The 20,673-nt window shown below is 40.5% G+C and overlaps 1 long non-coding RNA gene across 1 annotated transcript; it reads right to left on the bottom strand.

Annotated features, from left to right (window-relative positions):
- Window positions 1–9,850: 9,850 nt before the first annotated feature.
- LOC121901337 lies at window positions 9,851–20,083 on the bottom strand. Its single transcript, XR_006097251.1, has 3 exons — window positions 19,165–20,083; window positions 11,442–11,656; window positions 9,851–11,041 (listed from the first exon to the last, which is right to left on the bottom strand). It is a non-coding gene; the product is annotated as an uncharacterized LOC121901337 (long non-coding RNA).
- Window positions 20,084–20,673: the final 590 nt, after the last annotated feature.

The raw sequence follows: 20,673 nt of genomic DNA, 5'->3' as shown, positions 1-20,673 counted from the left end.
TTTCTTTGTATCTTAATTTGATTGATATATTATTCTCTAAAGACATCATAAAAGATTTGTGTTTTAACTGAATTGTCATGAAATTCAGTGATTGATAATCAAGTGCTCATATAGCATCTCAACAAAACAAAAGACTTAAAAACACAATATGCTGCTTCTGTATGGGAAATAGAGATATATGGTACTTATCTTTCTGTGTCTTATGTCATTATCAGGATGTAGGTGACAATGAAACAATTAATTTACTAATAGATTAGTTAATTCGTAGAAACATTTATTGCTACCACTTTGGATAATCGATTATTTTAGTAATTTTTGCAAGCAGAAACACAAAATATTCTCTGGTTTCACCTTTTCAGGTGTCAGGCTTTATGATGATTTGAAATGTTTTTTTGTTTTACTCAATCGATAATGAAAATAATAACTTGTACCCCTGGTCGTAGTCACTAATTGAAGCATCCAGTGGTGGAATGTGACTATTTTTATGTTTTTACATTTACTCAAGTACTTTAAGTACAAATTTGAGGCACTTGTACTTGAATATTTCCATTTCATACTACTTTGTACTTGTACTCCACTTTTTCCAGGGGGGTAATATTGTACTTTTTACTCCACTACATTTATTTGCCACTTAAAGTTACTTTTCCAATTAAGATCTTACATGAAATATATGTGTGAATGCTTTCACACATATATACATTCATACATACACACATACAGTACTGTGCAAAAGTTTTAGGCATTAAAAATAAAATGAGGATACTTTCAAAAACAATGCTATGAATGTTTTTTATTTATCAACGAACTTCATGCAAAGTTGAGTAAACAGAAGAAACCTAAATTAAATTAATATTTGCTGTGAGCAGCTTTGCCTTTAAAACAACAGCAGTTCTCGGTACACTTTAACAGTTTTTCATGGTAACTTGCAGGTAGGTTGTTGTAACCATCCTGGAGAAAGAATGTTCTTCTGTGGATTTATAATTTAGGCCATCTCAGGTGCTTCTTCATGTAACCCTAGATTGACTCCATGATGTTGAGATCAGCTCTTTGGGGGCCATACCATACCATCTGTTACAGGACTCATCATTCTTCTTGTTGCTGAAAATAGTTCTTTATGACTCTAGCTGTATGCTCGGGGTCATTGTCATGTCATGAATAAATTTGGGACCGATCAGACACCTCCCTGATGGCATTGCATAATGGATAAAAATTTAAACATCTAAAGTGCCTAAAACTTTTGCACAGTACTGTACATACATGCTGTATATACATACATGAATACATACAGACTTGCATACATACAACCACAGCTCAGTAGAGGCTGGTCCATAGAGGCAGAGGAGGTTGATCCTCCTCTATTTTTTGAGAGGCAAAAGGGAGATCAAAATATAAAAAAGAATATTTGGTTGAAATAAACCATTACCAAATCTCAGTATTTATAAAGTATTTTTTCTCTCCTTTGGAAAAAATCCATCGCTGAAATTCTGTTTAAAATTTTTTAACAACGACACCTGCAGGGCAGGAGGAGAAAGAGCAGTGTGTGAAGTGGTGGGGGGGGGGGGGGGGGGGGGGGGGGGGGGGGGGTGCAATTGGTGGAGGTGGAGTGGGGGACAGAGGAGGACGGGTGCCTGACCTCTGCAGGGCGGGATCTCTTACATTGGACTAAATATATTTCATCTTTTTCATGCTAATCTGTGATTGGCCATGACATGTAAAATTACGCTCCAAGGGAGGCTGTCCTCCCTTACCAATCAACAACCAGAATGCAATATTGACATCGAGTTGGTCCAATGATAGTTTCTTGAATTCATCTTCAATTCTCTCCACTGTAAAGCAGAGTAGCAGCAGTAGATAGCTCTTTGCGTTAGCCGATGCAAGAGTTAGCTTGTTGTAGCAGCCTTAAGGACTCTTTATACATCCATGGAAGGACTGTTAAGGACTGTTGTTAAGCTAACGGAGAAATTATCTGGACTGGGCAGTGCAGCAGCAGCAGGACACTGCTGGGGAGGCTGGAGAGAGAAGCAACCGGAGAAACAACCAGGAGAGTTAGCTTGTTTGTCATTGTTGCTAATGATATCAGTCTGGTTAACCAGCAGCCACAAAGTTCTGTTAACTAACAAACAAGATGACCAACAGCTACAAATGGACGTTATGACATGAATACTTCATCTCCATGAAAGAAAGAAGATGTCAGATAACGTGAGTCAGATACAGCTTCTCTCTCTCTGTCTCTTTGGTCGCTAATTTCATCTCTGATGGTTAAATGTCCCTGTGTGGCTTTTTTGTGTTTTTTTTTATCTCTTTAACAAGAATGCAGCAGAGATCATATAATGTGTTGTGGGTAACGTTAGTTTGCTTGTTGAAATTACAGTGAGCTGTCTGGACTCACTCATTCATTTGTTTTTAATTGAGTGGTTGTTCAGTCACCTGTTGATGTGTGATTAGTGAATAAGTGCAGGGGGTCTGGCTGCTTGCTTCTGACAGTTTCTTTAGTTCATTTTAAGCTGAGCTGTATACTGAGTAATAAGCTTAAAGTAGCTAGAATAACAAGTGTTAACTAGTGGTGTAACTGATTGTAGTTGATCTGTGATCTGTACGGATCGCCCCCCACGGTTCAGCAGGCATATGAACTGCGGATTAATTGCAAAATTTAATGTCTCATTTAAGACAAAGTAAACAAACTGCTGTAAGTACAAGTCATGGACAGACAGCGTGTCGTTAACAGGGATTCTGAAGAACAACAATCAAACCAGCATCTTAACGGGTCCGATGTGACATTTGAGTTATGTGTACCTGCTGTTTAATGTGCTGCAGATGAGCAGCTTATTAGCATCTAGCTGCTAAATGATGTTTGCGGTGAATGTTTGTTATCATCAAGTTTTGATGATGTGGACAGAGGCTGTTTCATTCACTGTTAAAAAGAGGAAGGTTTTATTTTGTATATCGTACATATAGATAAGGGTGCATGCATGCATTAATACTTTCTGATGTGAACCTACACTTTTAGATCTGTGAATGTTTTTAGTGTTCAATCTTTCTAGTATTCAGCACTGATCTGAACCTGTATCACATTATAAGCTTTGTGCTACTTTATATATTTCTGTATACTAAGAAAATACATAGGAAACATGTGTAAATCATGTGATATGTTGTCTGTTTTTGATGAGAACATAAACTTGTTGTCACAATAGAACAGTACTATAAATTTGAATTTCACTTTGTTGGTAAAATGACACATTTGAACCACTCCATGGCTAAAATAAGCACATATTTGTTTAGAGACATTATGTATATGCTAAATGTCTTTAAAGAAGTAGCCTTTTCACCACTTAGGGGTTTTTGTTTTTGAAAGCAAATTGTTTTATTGGCATATAAAATTGCCCCCCACCCCTCGGATTTCATCAGGTGGGGGACAATGATATAGTTTGATGCAGTTTGTTGTAAGATTCCATGTTGGTTTTCCTCCTATCTTCCCCAATTTTTTGAGTCACCAGCTGCCACTGCCACACCTATATATTATTTTCCTGTCCAGTTTTGCAGCAATGTTGGACTGAAAAAAGTGAAGCTATGGACATACGTACTGTTGAAGAAAATCACTCAAGTCCTTGTTCAAAGTTTGCTGTGGTGGAAGTGGTTTAATAGCATTCCGGAAATGCGGTGAGCTCATTGACCCAGAGCAGAAGAAATGGCACGATTTTATACAGTAAGGATCAAAGCAGTGATCAACAAATGGTGAGCAGAAGATAGGAAGGAAGGGCATTCGCATACAAGATCAAGGCAAATCAAGGGGGCAAAAACAGAGGGGGTCAGGAGGCAGGAAAGAGGATTGTCCCAGACGTCACTCGATTATCAAGTCTCTACCGAAATGTTGATTATCAAGTCTGTACCCAAATGTGTATTCTTCTTCAGTTCATACATACATTCTGTACACATACATACAGACTCACATACATACATACATACATACATACAACCACACCCATATATTCTTTTCCTGTCCGGTTTTGCAAGAATATTGGACTGAACATTTATTGAAATGAAACCATGTGAGAAGTTTAGAGGGAATAATCACTATTTGGTGGAGCTGTTAACAACTCATAGACATCTGTAATGTCACCCCAACTACACACTGCTTTCTGTCAGACGTCAAACGCCACTGGTTTCATCCACTGGTTTCATCTTTAACAATATGCTCTATTTTAAAAGCTTGTTATATTATCCATTGTGTCACATCTTCATCTGAAAACTAACTTGAACTGTCAAATAAATATATTGGAGTAGAAAGGACAATATTTCCCTCTGAAATTTAAAGTAAAGTACAAGTACCTCAAAATTCACACTTTTTTTTATTTATTTATTTTTATTTATTAGTTTATTTCTCAGGGATGATGCAAAAAACGTTGTAACAGGTTAAAATAACATGAAACAGATGTGTTGCATATATGATTTCCAGCCAAGGCTAATTTGCGACCCCTGTCCCTGGTTAGGCTTTTTTACTTAAAATAGTCATAACATATCACTACCAGAAAGACATTATTTAAATAATTTAATAAATAATAAATAGTGACATTCTCAATAGCAACAGTATTTACATCACGTAACAATCAATTTACATGTGTTGCATATGTGTGTGAATGTGTATGTTCCCTAATTCATGGCAATGATGTGTATATATATGCATAGTATTTATAGGTGTATGTGTCCGTGTACATACATTCATAATCTATATCAGTGCATGTATGTTTATCTATATGTATCTGTTCCTCTATCTATGTATACATGTCCATGTGCATGCACACATGCACATGGACATGATCATAGGTCAATGATCGCAGGTTTGGTTTTGTTTCAGCCAATGTTTCACCTTTTCATTAAATGTTTTCAGATCAGTTTGTATTTTTATTTCTGTTGGTAAGGCAACAGTATAAATATATACACATGACAAGTTACCTTGTAAAAGACAGGACTGAATAAAACAGTACAGGAGATACACCCTTTAATAAATTGTATATCTAATAGAGTTAACACAAAAAACATACCAGATCAGATGTATTGCAAAATGGAAGAAGACTCTTTTTGTTTTGAGATGATCAAAAGAATTGATACAAGACAAGACAGAACGTAATACCATTGATGACATTACAGGATTAACACAACAAGACAAAACATGCTTCTAATATTTAGAGCTTTGACTGCAAATAATATGAAAAGTGATGTTGAATTTAAACACTTTTGTTGAATGTTTTTTATTGAATTGAATTTATTGATTACCCACCCCCTAAATAACCCCCTGCATTCATCTTGAAGGAAAAAAGTAATCCGGGCTCACTTTTTCCCTTCAAGATGAAGGCTAGCCACCCCCCCCTAAAAAACCCCTGCATTCATCTTGAAGGAAAAAAGTAATCTGGGCTCACTTTTTCCCTTCAAGATGAAGGCTACCCACCCCCTAAAGAACCCATGCATTCATCTTGAAGGAAAAAAGTAATCCGGGCTCACTTTTTCCCTTCAAGATGAAGGCTAGCCACCCCCCCCTAAAAAACCCCTGCATTCATCTTGAAGGAAAAAAGTAATCCGGGCTCACTTTTTCCCTTCAAGTTGAAGGCTACCCACCCCCCTAAAGAACCCCCTGCATTCATCTTGAAGGAAAAAAGTAATCTGGGCTCACTTTTTCCCTTCAAGTTGAAGGCTACCCACCCCCCTAAAGAACACCCCGCGTTCATCTTGAAGGAAAAAAGTAATCCGGGCTCACTTTTTCCCTTCAACTTGAAGGCTACACACCCCCCTAAAGAACCCCCTGCATTCATCTTGAAGGAAAAAAGTAATCCGGGCTCACTTTTTCCCTTCAAGATGAAGGCTAGCCACCCCCCCCTAAAAAACCCCTGCATTCATCTTGAAGGGAAAAAAGTAATCTGGGCTCACTTTTTCCCTTCAAGATGAAGGCTAGCCACCCCCCCCTAAAAAAACCCCTGCATTCATCTTGAAGGAAAAAAGTAATCCGGGCTCACTTTTTCCCTTCAAGTTGAAGGCTACCCACCCCCCTAAAGAACACCCCGCGTTCATCTTGAAGGAAAAAAGTAATCCGGGCTCACTTTTTCCCTTCAAGTTGAAGGCTACACACCCCCCTCAATAACCCCCTGCATTCATCTTGAAGGAAAAAAGTAATCTGGGCTCACTATTTCCCTTCAAGATGAAGGCTACCCACCCCCCTAAAGAACCCCCCGCGTTCATCTTGAAGGAAAAAAGTAATCCGGGCTCACTTTTTCCCTTCAACTTGAAGGCTACACACCCCCCTAAATAACCCCCTGCATTCATCTTGAAGGAAAATAGTAATCTGGGCTCACTTTTTCCCTTCAAGATGAAGGCTACCCACCCCCTAAAGAACCCCCTGCGTTCATCTTGAAGGAAAAAAGTAATCCGGGCTCACTTTTTCCCTTCAAGATGAAGGCTACCCATCCCCCCTACATAACCCCAACCCTGTGTGTCCGTCTGAAGGTCCTGGAGAGAGCTCTTCCCATCGCAGAGAAGAACCTGGTGATGGCATTCCCTTTCTTCGTCACAAGGTGCCGGCAGAAAGAGGAAGTCAAGAATTCTTCCATGTCCGGGTCCTCTGAAATCATCAAAATCAACACATTCTCTGCACAGCCCCACTCCTTCGCCAAGTCTTTGAACACGGCCTTGTCGAGTTTTTCAAATGTGTCTGGGGTTATTGTTAATTTTACTTCCTCGACTTCGGCCCATATCCTCCGGAAGAGACGCCGGATGATGACCTCTGGCTGTGATACGGTCCACTTCACCTTGGCCTTGTTATAGACTCGAGAAACCAGCCTTTCCACGAGGAATAGGACTGACATCTCTTTTCTCTTCGCAAGTTCCTGTGAAGACCGAGATTGTGTCTCCTCAGTTTCAGAGGTTGCCACAGCAGTAGGTGTCAAAGATTCCTGCTCCTCCTCTGCCTTGACCTCTGCTGACTGTGTCTGTGACAGTGACTCAGGGTGTTGTAACGCCAGTGTGACTCTGTCGGAGTGGCTGGCAGCCTGGGTTTTCTGCCACCAGTTGATGAGAGCCAGGAAACAGCGGACTTTCTTGCGTATGTCCTCATACATGGCAGCATCAACCTGAGGAACAGCCACCGCCTTCCTCCTCATGGCCTCTGGAATGATTTCCGGCATCATGTTCCCATATTTGATGTAGCAGTAAATCATCTCAGTGAGTTCTTTGGTGATTACCACTACATTGGTGCCAGCAGGTGTTTTATATCTGGGAAATACACAAAGCTCATTCCCGTCTTTGTCTTTTTGTATCTCCCCGTCCTCCTCCGTTAACAGATGGTCGACACCCTTGAAGATGACCTCCATCGACTGGTTGCTTACAGCTTTACACTTGTGATGGAATTTCTTCTTCAGTTGTGTCACCATGCGATGTATCGACGCTTTGGCAACGAGCTTTGCAAAGAAGTTCTTTATAAGGCTGCTCGCTCTTTTCAGAGACACTCTGCCCTTATGTTTGGATGCTCTAATTAAAGTCTTGACCTCACTGGCAATCATTTTAGCAATGTCCTTAGACACAACCTCAATGTCAGAAGAAGTCTCAGACTTCAGCAGCTCATACTCAGAATCTTCTACATCCTGGAAAAGAGGCTCTGTGATGTCATCAACAGCTTTTTCAATGATCTCCTGGACAACTTTAGCTGTTTCAACCACAAATGGGTCTTGCGGTGACTCCTCCTCAGCTTGTGGCTCCTCCTCGTCTTCGTCCTCCAGATCCGGCAAGACAAATGGGTCTTGTGGTGGCTCTTCCTCAGCTTGTGGCTCCTCCTCCTCCTGTGACTGACAGCTGTCACTGTCATCTTCGTCCTCCGGATCCTGCAAGACAAATGGGTCTTGTGGTGGCTCTTCCTCAGCTTGTGGCTCCTCCTCCTCCTGTGACTGACAGCTGTCACTGTCGTCTTCGTCCTCCGGATCCTGCAAGACAAATGGGTCTTGTGGTGGCTCTTCCTCAGCTTGTGGCTCCTCCTCCTCCTGTGACTGACAGCTGTCACTGTCGTCTTCGTCCTCCGGATCCTGCAAGACAAATGGGTCTTGTGGTGGCTCTTCCTCAGATTGTGGCTCCTCCTCCTCCTGTGACTGACAGCTGTCATTGTCATCTTTGTCCCAAAGATCCTGAAAAAATAGCTCTGAGCTGGTCGTCATTTGGGAGGAAGACCGGCTCCCTCTCTTCTGACGTGCTCGGAGTGTGCACATTTTTATTTTGCCACATCTTTTCACAAACCTTTTCAACATTTTTGAGGTGTGAGTGATCATGTTGTTCAATCTGCCGGGGCGTGTGACATGCTGGCTGGTTCCAGACTCAGCGGTGTTATCAGCGGAGAGGGCAGAGCTGACACTCTTTGTGACCTCTTTAGCCAGCAAGTTTGTCAGACGTTCAGAGCTGACACACTTGGGTTGGTCCTCCAAGTCCAGAGCTTCAGCAAAGCTCTGACCCAGTGTGTCGCCCAGTGTGATCTGAACTTCCTCCACAGAAATGGTGACACTCCTGTTCTTGAGCGAACCCAAACAGGAGTTTGTCACTGCTTGAATAATTTCAAGCATCAGCTCAGCTAGCAAGATTTTGGTGGCATTGTCGGGAAAACCGCTTTTCAGCAGAGTCCACTGGTCCTCTGTCATCCTGTTAACAAAGGTTTGGATTGGCGGGCGAAAAATTTCAACTCTGATGTCCAGCATCTCCTTTGAGCAAGAGTTTCCTGTTCTATTCATGGTGATTGTTATGATGTTTTATCTTCGATGCTTGATGATTGATGCTTAATACGCTCTGTGTACTGCACTGGGCTCAGTTTTCACGTACTAATGTGAAAAGTTAAACACGTCGAATAGACAGAATTGAGATATATACATGTGGTTCTGGGTCTATGAAGGGTACAGTATTTCACAGGATCAAAGAAGATCAGAGAAGATCAGAGAAGATCAAAAACGGTCAAAGACGGTCAAAGAAGATCAAAGACGGTCAAAGGAACAAAGCCACTGATCTCTATGATGTCACAGATCACAGGAGCCACATTCCATAAACCCCGCCCCAAAGAAGCGATTGTTGCTCAGCAACTGTTGCTAAGCGGCTCCAGCACCCTTTGGCAGATTGTGCTGTAGAATTTAGTGTCTTCTTAAAGTCTGAAATGATTTTCAAAGTTGAAATCAGTTTGATTTGACTTTTTTACTCTCAGTAACAACTGCAGACCAAAAGTAGTGGTTTGGTCTCCCTGACTGATATATTATTATATATGACATCATTAGATTATCAATACTGAAGCATCAGTGTGTAAGCAGCATGTTACTGTTGGAGCTGCTGGAGGTGGAGCTAGTTTGAGCTACTTTATATACAGTTAGCTAGTTTGGTTCAGTGGTTCCCAATCTAGGGGTTGGGCCCCTCCAAGGGGTCACCAGATAAATTTGAGGGGTCGTGAGATGATTAATGGGAGAGAAAAGAAGAAAAAACAAAACTCTGATACACAAATCTGCTTCCAGTGTTTGGACTTTTCTCTAATCTTTGATTTTTGGAGAAATATTGGATAATTTGAACATTTATTGAAATGAAACCATGTAAGAAGTTTAGAGGGAAAAATCACTATTTGGTGGAGTTGGTTACAACTCATAGACGTCTGAAATGTGACCCCGACTACACACTGCTTTTTGTAAGACATTAAAAGCCAAAAAGGTTGGAAACAAAACTTGTTATATTATCCATTGTGTCAAATCTTCATCTGAAAAGTAACTAAAGCTGTCAAATAAATGTAGAAAATAGAAGAGGTGGAAATTATAAAGTAGTATAAAATGGAAATACTCAAGTAAAATACCTCAAAATTATACTTAAATACATTATTTGATTAAATTCAATTTACTTCCCAACACTGAAATCACAGACTTTTCTATGAAATGCAACAGGAACAATCTGTGTCACATTTTGCTTATTGTGACACACACAGAATGTATTCACATTTTTTGGTTTGTGTATTTATTTTATTCTGATGTAAAGTTAACTTTATTTTTGGTATTAGAATTCTATTTATCCATTTTAAATGGATCAGTGTTGTATTAGCCATCAAACACACACACACACACACACACTGGTGGAAGAAGTACTCAGATCATATACTTAAAAGTAGCGATGCCACAGTTTCAAAGTACTCCATTATAAGTAAAGTTCCTGCATTCAAAATCCTACTTAAGTAAAAGTAAATAAGTATTATAAGCTAAATGTAGCTAAAGTATTCATTCTGCAGTAAAATGTCCCCTGTGACATTATTTTATGATATTATAAGATTGTTAATACTGATGCATCAATGTGTATGCAGCATTTTACTGTTGTTTTACTGTAATAACATACTTTATAAGGGTGTATTTAATAGATCAGTCACAGCCAAATTTTGTGCAAAACAAAATTATTGAGAAAATTCAAATCTATTACAGAGAAAATGGAGACAGTTCTGAGACAGTCATTTTAGTTTGTTGTGTTGTGTTTATGAAACATTGCTGATTTTCAGAGGACACTTTTAACAGCTAATTGAATAAGAACTTCAAATAGAAGAATTTAAACAAAATATCAGAAGACCAGGGAATCAGTGGTTTGACAAGGTCAGTGGTGGTTTGACAGTAGGTGATCAGAGTAGCAGATTCTTCCATTTTTCAGGTCTCAGTTGAGTTAATTGACCCTGCAAACAGAAGAAATAGGCTGTTGTGTGCTGTGACAGCGACCTCTTGTGGTTTTAAGTAGGTACAGAATGTGTGCTGTTTGGCTGCTTTACTCTACTGTGGTTTGATGTTCTGCCACAAAAATGATGCAGAGTTTCAAGATGTTTTCTCTGTTTGTACTGCAGTACCCCCCCCCCCCCCAAAAAAAAAGAAAAATTGGATGGGTGTGCTACAAGTGTTCACCAATTTCAACTCGAGTTGCACAGTCCACGTGACAAAGGAAATGCTGTTTGGCTTGAAAACATCTCTGCTTACACTCTGCTCCTTACACTCTTGCTGTGTCTCCTCTTCGTCTTCTCAACCTGTTAGGAGACAATATAGTGTTTCAGATGAAGCACAAGTGACTACAGAATAAACCATTGTTGGTGTCAATAGACTGAAACTCCTAAAATCATAAATTCTGCATGTCCCATAAAGTTATGCATTTAACAACAATATGCCTCCTGAAAATCAATTAAAGTTAAATTAAATTACATCTAAATAACGAAGATATTGTTACAACTGCCTCAGCAACTTCCCTGCCCTGACACTCCCTGTTTATCCCATTCTGTGACTCTCTAACCTGCTGCCACTCTCTCTCTCTCTCTCTCTCCTTGTGTGTCCATGTGTGTGTGTGTGTGTGTGAGCGAGTGAGTGAGTGAGAGATAGAGAAGGAGAGCAATTACACAAGTTACATTACTACTGTCACAAGCTTTCACTCACCATAGCTGAGGGCTCACTTGAAGAGAAAGGCGGCATGGCGTTTTTTCCTCTGGGCAAACTTCTCAATCACCTTGAGGTCCTGTAGCTGCTGAATCCGCTGGCTTTCGATGGATAGCATGGCCAGTGCGTTGAGTCGTGGCTGTCCCATGGTATTGTGGGTGAAAGTTTTTATTCTCGTCAATTTTGAAAAGTTCCTCTCTGACTCAGATGTCGCCCTAGAAGTTGTTATGATGATTTTTTATTAAATACACCCTGATAAAGTATGTTATTACAGTAAAACAACAGTAAAATGCTGCATACACATTGATGCAACAGTATTAACAATCTTATAATGTCATAAAATAATGTCACAGGGGACATTTTACTGCAGAATGAATACTTTATCTACATTTAGCTTATAATACTTATTTACTTTTACTTAAGTAGGATTTTGAATGCAGGAACTTTACTTATAATGGAGTACTTTAAAACTGTGGCATTGCTACTTTTAAGTATATGATCTGAGTACTTCTTCCACCAGTGTGTGTGTGTGTTTGATGGCTAATACAAAACTGATCCATTTAAAATGGATAAACAGAATTCTAATACCAAAAATAAAGTTAACTTTACATCAGAATAAAATAAATACACAAACCAAAAAATGTGAATACATTCTGTGTGTGTCACAATAAGCAACATGTGATACAGATTGTTCCTGTTGCATTTCATAGGAAAGTCTGTGATTTCAGTGTTGGAAAGTAAATTGAATTTAATCAAATAATGTATTTAAGTATAATTTTGAGGTACTTTACTTGAGTATTTCCATTTTATACTACTTTATAATTTCCACCTCTTCTATTTTCTACATTTATTTGACAGCTTTAGTTACTTTTCAGATGAAGATTTGACACAATGGATAATATAACAAGTTTTGTTTCCAACCTTTTTGGCTTTTAATGTCTTACAAAAAGCAGTGTGTAGTCAGGGTCACATTTCAGACGTCTATGAGTTGTAACCAACTCCACCAAATAGTGATTTTTCCCTCTAAACTTCTTACATGGTTTCATTTCAATAAATGTTCAAATTATCCAATATTTCCCCAAAAATCAAAGATTAGAGAAAAGTCCAAACACTGGAAGCAGATTTGTGTATCAGAGTTTTGTTTTTTCTTCTTTTCTCTCCCATTAATCATCTCACGACCCCTCAAATTTATCTGGTGACCCCTTGGAGGGGCCCAACCCCTAGATTGGGAACCACTGAACCGAACTAGCTAACTGTATATAAAGTAGCTCAAACTAGCTCCACCTCCAGCAGCTCCAACAGTAACATGCTGCTTACACACTGATGCTTCAGTATTGATAATCTAATGATGTCATATATAATAATATATCAGTCAGGGAGACCAAACCACTACTTTTGGTCTGCAGTTGTTACTGAGAGTAAAAAAGTCAAATCAAACTGATTTCAACTTTGAAAATCATTTCAGACTTTAAAAAGACACTAAATTCTACAGCACAATCTGCCAAAGGGTGCTGGAGCCGCTTAGCAACAGTTGCTGAGCAACAATCGCTGCTTTGGGGCGGGGTTTATGGAATGTGGCTCCTGTGATCTGTGACATCATAGAGATCAGTGGCTTTGTTCCTTTGACCGTCTTTGATCTTCTTTGACCGTCTTTGACCGTTTTTGATCTTCTTTGACCGTCTTTGATCTTTTTTGATCCTGTGAAATACTGTACCCTTCATAGACCCAGAACCACATGTATATATCTCAATTCTGTCTATTCGACGTGTTTAACTTTTCACATTAGTACGTGAAAACTGAGCCCAGTGCAGTACACAGAGCGCATTAAGCATCAATCATCAAGCATCGAAGATAAAACATCATAACAATCACCATGAATAGAACAGGAAACTCTTGCTCAAAGGAGATGCTGGAGATCACAGTTGAAATTTTTCGCCCGCCAATCCAAACCTTTGTTAACAGGATGACAGAGGACCAGTGGACTCTGTTGAAAAGCGGTTTTCCTGACAATGCCACCAAAATCTTTCTTGCTGAGCTGATGCTTGAAATTATTCAAGCAGTGACAAACTCCTGTTTGGGTTCGCTCAAGAACAGGAGTGTCACCATTTCTGAGGAGGAAGTTCAGACAAAACTGGGCGACACACTGGGTCAGAGCTTTGCTGAAGCTCTGGACTTGGAGGACCAACCCAAGTGTGTCAGCTCTGAACGTCTGACAAACTTGCTGGCTAAAGAGGTCACAAAGAGTGTCAGCTCTGCCCTCTCTGCTGCTAACACCACCGAGTCTGGAATAAGCCAGCACGTCACACGCCCCAGCAGATTGAACAATATGATTATCCTCACCTCAAAAATGTTGAAAAGGTTTGTGAAAAGATGTGGCAAAATAAAAATGTGTACACCCCGAGCACGTCAGAAGAGAGGGAGCCGGTCTTCCTCCCAAATGACGACCAGCTCACAGCTATTTTTTAAGGATCTTTGGGACAAAGATGACAATGACAGCTGTCAGTCACAGGAGGAGGAGGAGCCACAATCTGAGGAAGAGCCACCACAAGACCCATTTGTCTTGCAGGATCCGGAGGACGAAGACGACAGTGACAGCTGTCAGTCACAGGAGGAGGAGGAGCCACAATCTGAGGAAGAGCCACCACAAGACCCATTTGTCTTGCAGGATCCGGAGGACGAAGATGACAGTGACAGCTGTCAGTCACAGGAGGAGGAGGAGCCACAAGCTGAGGAAGAGCCACCACAAGACCCATTTGTCTTGCCGGATCTGGAGGAAGAAGACGAGGAGGAGCCACAAGCTGAGGAGGAGTCACCGCAAGACCCATTTGTGGTTGAAACAGCTAAAGTTGTCCAGGAGATCATTGAAAAAGCTGTTGATGACATCACAGAGCCTCTTTTCCAGGATGTAGAAGATTCTGAGTATGAGCTGCTGAAGTCTGAGACTTCTTCTGACATTGAGGTTGTGTCTAAGGACATTGCTAAAATGATTGCCAGTGAGGTCAAGACTTTAATTAGAGCATCCAAACATAAGGGCAGAGTGTCTCTGAAAAGAGCGAGCAGCCTTATAAAGAACTTCTTTGCAAAGCTCGTCGCCAAAGCGTCGATACATCGCATGGTGACACAACTGAAGAAGAAATTCCATCACAAGTGTAAAGCTGTAAGCAACCAGTCGATGGAGGTCATCTTCAAGAGTGTCGACCATCTGTTAACGGAGGAGGACGGGGAGATACAAAAAGACAAAGGCGGGAATGAGCTTTGTGTATTTCCCAGATATAAAACACCTGCTGGCACCAATGTAGTGGTAATCACCAAAGAACTCACTGAGATGATTTACTGCTACATCAAATATGGGAACATGATGCCGGAAATCATTCCAAAGGCCATGAGGAGGAAGGCGGTGGCTGTTCCTCAGGTTGATGCTGCCATGTATGAGGACATACGCAAGAAAGTCCGCTGTTTCCTTGCTCTCATCAACTGGTGGCAGAAAACCCAGGCTGCCAGCCACTCCGACAGAGTCACACTGGCGTTACAACACCCTGAGTCACTGTCACAGACACAGTCAGTAGTGGTCAACGCAGAGGAGGAGCAGGAATCTTTGACACCTGCTGCCGTGGCAACCTCTGAAACTGAGGAGACACAATCTCGGTCTTCACAGGAACTTGCGAAGAGAAAAGAGATGTCAGTCCTATTCCTCGTGGAAAGGCTGGTTTCTCGAGTCTATAACAAGGCCAAGGTGAAGTGGACCGTATCACAGCCAGAGGTCATCATCCGGCGTCTCTTCCGGAGGATATGGGCCGAAGTCGAGGAAGTAAAATTAACAATAACCCCAGACACATTTGAAAAACTCGACAAGGCGGTGTTCAAAGACTTGGCGAAGGAGTGGGGCTGTGCAGAGTATGTGTTGATTTTGATGATTTCAGAGGACCCGGACATGGAAGAATTCTTGACTTCCTCTTTCTGCCGGCACCTTGTGACGAAGAAAGGGAATGCCATCACCAGGTTCTTCTCTGCGATGGGAAGAGCTCTCTCCAGGACCTTCAGACGGACACACAGGGTTGGGGTTATGTAGGGGGGATGGGTAGCCTTCATCTTGAAGGGAAAAAGTGAGCCCGGATTGCCTTTTTCCTTCAAGATGAATGCAGGGGGTTCTTTAGGGGGGTGGCTAGCCTTCATCTTGAAGGGAAAAAGTGAGCCCGGATTACTTTTTTCCTTCAAGATGAATGCAGGGGTTTTTAAGGGGGGGGTGGCTAGCCTTCATCTTGAAGGGAAAAAGTGAGCCCGGATTACTTTTTTCCTTCAAGATGAATGCAGGGGTTTTTTAGGGGGGGGGTGGCTAGCCTTCATCTTGAAGGGACAAAGTGAGCCCGGATTACTTTTTTCCTTCAAGATGAATGCAGGGGTTTTTTAGGGGGGGGTGGCTAGCCTTCATCTTGAAGGGAAAAAGTGAGCCCGGATTACTTTTTTCCTTCAAGATGAATGCAGGGGGTTATTTAGGGGGTGGGTAATCAATAAATTCAATTCAATAAAAAACATTCAATACAAGTGTTTAAATTCAATATCACTTTTCTTATCATTTGCAGTCAAAGCTCTAAATATTAGAAGCATGTTTTGTCTTGTTGTATTAATCATGTAATGTCATGCATTGTATTACGTTCTGTCTTGTCTTGTATCAATTCTTTTGATCATCTCAAAACAAAAAAAGAGTCTTCTTGCATTTTGCAATACATCTGATCTGGTATGTTTTTTGTGTTAACTCTATTAGATATACAATTTATTAAAGGGTGTATCTCCTGTACTGTTTTATTCAGTCCTGTCTTTTACAAGGTAACTTGTCATGTGTATATATTTATACTGTTGCCTTACCAACAGAAATAAAAATACAAACCGATCTGAAAACATTTAATGAAAAGGTGAAACATTGGCTGAAACAAAACCAAACCTGCGATCATTGACCTATGATCATGTCCATGTGCATGCACACATGCACATGGACATGTATACATAGATAGAGGAACAGATACATATAGATAAACATACATGCACTGATATAGATTATGCATGTATGTACATGGACACATACACCTATAAATACTATGCATATATATACATCATTGCCATGAATTAGGGAACATACACATTCACACACATATGCAACACATGTAAATTATGTGATGTAAATACTGTTGCGATTGAGAATGTCACTATTTATTATTTATTATATTATTTAATTAATGTATTTCTGGTAGTGATATGTTATGACTATTCTAAGTAAAAAAGCCTAACCAGGGACAGGGGTCGCAAATTAACCTTGGCTATAAATCATATATGCAACACATCTGTTTCATGTTATTTTAACCTGTTACAATGTTTTTTGCATCGTCCCTGAAAAATAAACTAATAAATAAATTTAAAAAAGTGTGAATTTTGAGGTACTTGTACTTTACTTTAAATTTCAGAGGGAAATATTGTCCTTTCTACTCCAATATATTTATTTGACAGTTTAAGTTTGTTTTCAGATGAAGATGTGACACAATGGATAATATAACAAGCTTTTAAAATAGAACATATTGTTAAAGATGAAACCAGTGGTTTCCAACCTTTTTGGTGTTTGACATCTCACAGAAAGCAGTGTGTAGCTGGGGTAACATTTCAGATGTCTATGAGTTATTAACAGCTCCACCAAATAGTGATTTTTCCCTCTAAACTTCTCACATGGTTTCATTTCAATAAATGTTCAGTCCAATATTCCTGCAAAACCGGACAGGAAAAGAATATATGGGCGTGGTTGTATGTATGTATGTATGTATGTATGTATCTATGTATGTACAGTATGTAAGTAAGTCTGTATGTATGTAAGTCTGTATTTGTACAGTATGTATGTATGTACGTAAACACAACACAACAAACTAAAATGACTGTCTCAGAACTGTCTCCATTTTCTCTGTAATAGATTTGAATTTTCTCAATAATTTTGTTTTGCACAAAATTTGGCTGTGACTGATCTATTAAATACACCCTGATAAAGTATGTAATTACAGTAAAACAACAGTAAAATGCTGCATACACATTGATGCATCAGTATTAACAATCTTATAATGTCATAAAATAATGTCACAGGGGACATTTTACTGCAGAATGAATACTTTATCTACATTTATCTTATAATACTTATTTACTTTTACTTAAGTAGGATTTTGAATGCAGGAACTTTACTTATAATGGAGTACTTTGAAACTGTGGCATTGCTACTTTTAAGTATATGATCTGAGTACTTCTTCCACCAGTGTGTATGTGTGTTTGTGTTTGTGTGTGTGTGTGTGTGTGTGTGTGTGTGTGTGGCAGTATGAAGCTCAGTGTGGTGGTACAGAGTGGTCAGTTCAATCTTTAACTTTTCCTTGTTTCCTATAGGCCATAGTTTCACAGCACAGTCAAGCTCAGATGTAGGGAATGACAGGACAAACTGTGGGAAGAGTAAGCTGTCAACCAGCTTTGCAGCGATCAGGTGGTCACTCTGTGAAAACCTCTGCCCCACCTGAGAGATCACTGTCACATCCCTCCTTCATCACCGGTGCTGTGTTGGTTACTCGTTGGCCTGGCTCCTCTGCTCCATCATGAGTGGTGGCGGCCAATTCATCAGTTTGCAGCTGTATATTCTGGACATTCTCCTTGAAACAGGTGAGGGCACTGCCAATCCCAGGTGCATCGATGCTCCGTTTTTGCAGAGTGTTGTATAAAACATCTACTTCTGGCATAGGCAAGGAAAAGAATTCCAGCAGCTTCAGAAAGGAGTTTCCTGGAGTCCTGGAGTTTCTTTGACAGGCCATATGCCTCACTCATGGTGGCCTCATCCTATCCTGATTGTGTGTATGTTCTCCATACACTGGAGCAGCGCAGCACGGTTCTCCTAAACTGCATTGACAGTTCTGCTCTCAAAGTTCAATCACACAGCAGGTGGCCTTGGAATGCGTCTCTGTGTTGCCTCTGCTAGAGTCGCTACACGTTTTGTAGCGCCAGAGAAGAAGGTGGCAAAAGCCGTTAAATCTGCAAAAAACACCTTCAGGATGCACATCCTTGCTGAACAGAGTTGCTGCACGGTCAGGTTCAGCTGGTGGGCATAGCAGTGAACAAACTGGGCATGTGGATATGTCTCTTTCATTAGCGTCTGTACCCCATGGACGTTCCCACTCATTACAGCTGCACCATCATAAGTCTGAGCGATCAGCTTGTCTCCCAGCTTCAGTGGTTCCAACACAGCCTTGATGCTATTGGAGACTATGTGTGATTGGAGAAGCCAATCACATATAGAGGCCGAGGCCAGTTTTATCTTTAACTTCAACAAACTCCAAAAACCTCTCTATCACACACTCTGTCAGGCAACATGTATCGTAGCACAACCACCATCTGTGATTTACAAGAGACATCAGTAGTCTTGTCTGCCTGTATGGTGACAAATGATTTCTCCTCCACCTGCTTGGCTATCTCCTCCCTGTACACTTCATACATACAGTCTAACAGTTCATTTTGTACAGTGCTGGATGTCCCCTTGAATGTGGGCTGAGCATCATAGTGCCTCTGAAGCCTCAAATCCCCCTCACACATAGTCTCAAAAATACACCTAAATATTCCCGGATTCAGCGAGTCCACTGACTTGTCGTGGCCCCGAAGCGCTGTTTCACATTTTCCACAGAGTTTAATACACGTTATTATCTGACTGAGCACGTACCTGTTTTCCTCCGCCTGTTTGTTGTGCTGCTCAATGGAGCACCTGTATGCAGTGTCAATTTGTGTAGCAACGTTTACTCTCCCAAGTAGTCCCAATTTTACAGCGTTGTTCAGATGACTCCTGCTGCGCTTGTGTTTTGCAATCCTCTCAGAAAGATGTTTTAAAATGCTTTCACCCGTCCTCAACCAAGTACCATCTCTAACGAATAGCAGACACGGAAAACAGAAGAGTGACTTCTTCTGTAAGCGAACCATTAGCCACTTTTTCTTTGAAAACCACTCAACGTTAATCCGCGGTTAACTTTACCAGCACTTTGAGTGAAAGTGACATCCCGTGGCTGGTGGGCTCCAATGTGCTTTATTTCCACTTTCTCCTCCAAAGTTGGGGTTTCAAACCTGTGCTCCAGTATGTAATCCACTTTGTTCATTTTCTCAAATTTACGTTAGCTGGTGACTAGTCTAACTCGTTGGCTGTCTGAGTGACTGAGTGACAGGCTTAGCCAATCAACTGTGAAACATGAAATGCATGAAATGAAATGAAATGGAGCATGTGTATTAATATTTTCCCACATACAATACACATACACATTGCATTGTGAGGATGGGGCTAGCCCCTCATCCACGCTAGCCACCGTAGGCCTGCTGCAGACACGAATCGGGAGAACGCAGTCTGAAGCAGCAAGTCAAAGAACAATAAACGTGAACTAAAATCTTAACAATTTAGCAATTTAGCAAGATGCTTTATTCATAGATAATAAATTATAACAGATTTGTGAATTAATAATAACACTTGTTTGTTTGCACAGTTCTTTCTGGTGACAAGTTAGCCAATGACCAGACGCCAGTGCACATACATACTGTACATACATGCATACTGTACACATACACATACATAAATACATTCTTACATACATGTATACATACATACATACATACTGTACACATGCATACATACATACATACAGACAGACAGACAGACAGACAGACAGACTTACATACATACATACATATATACAGATATACAGACTTACTTACTGTACATACACACATACATACCCACATATATACATACATACCGCCCCCCCCCCCTATTTAATATTTCATATTGATATTTGGAGTGAAAAAGGCACGAGACCACCTGGGGGTATATAAGGTATGAGCCTGTTGCATTCTTCAGTTGGCAGATAACGTACCAACCGTTAAGCCACGGAAGATCATCCGACTCGCACTGTGTTTTAATTTGTTCTTTCAGGTGGGTAAATGTCATGTAAGTGTGTATACAGTTTTTTGGTTTTTCTATCTAATGTACTGTTTTTATTGTTTTATTCTTGTTTTCATTGTTATTGTACTGTTTTATGTATTGTAGTGTGTAGTTTGTAGGTTATCAGTGGTATATGCGCTAGCTTGGTGGGACAAGTTGGCACTAGCTTGCCGGTTACGGTTACTTTAAATTAAACCTGTCAAAACGCCAAAGGGTATCAGATGTAAGGTTTGCCTGACTCCACTTATA

Source organism: Thunnus maccoyii, chromosome 8 (assembly GCF_910596095.1).
Source record: "Thunnus maccoyii chromosome 8, fThuMac1.1, whole genome shotgun sequence".
Classification (NCBI taxonomy): domain Eukaryota; kingdom Metazoa; phylum Chordata; class Actinopteri; order Scombriformes; family Scombridae; genus Thunnus; species Thunnus maccoyii.
Note: the sequence above shows the minus strand (reverse complement) of the source record. Positions and strands in the feature narration are given on the sequence as shown.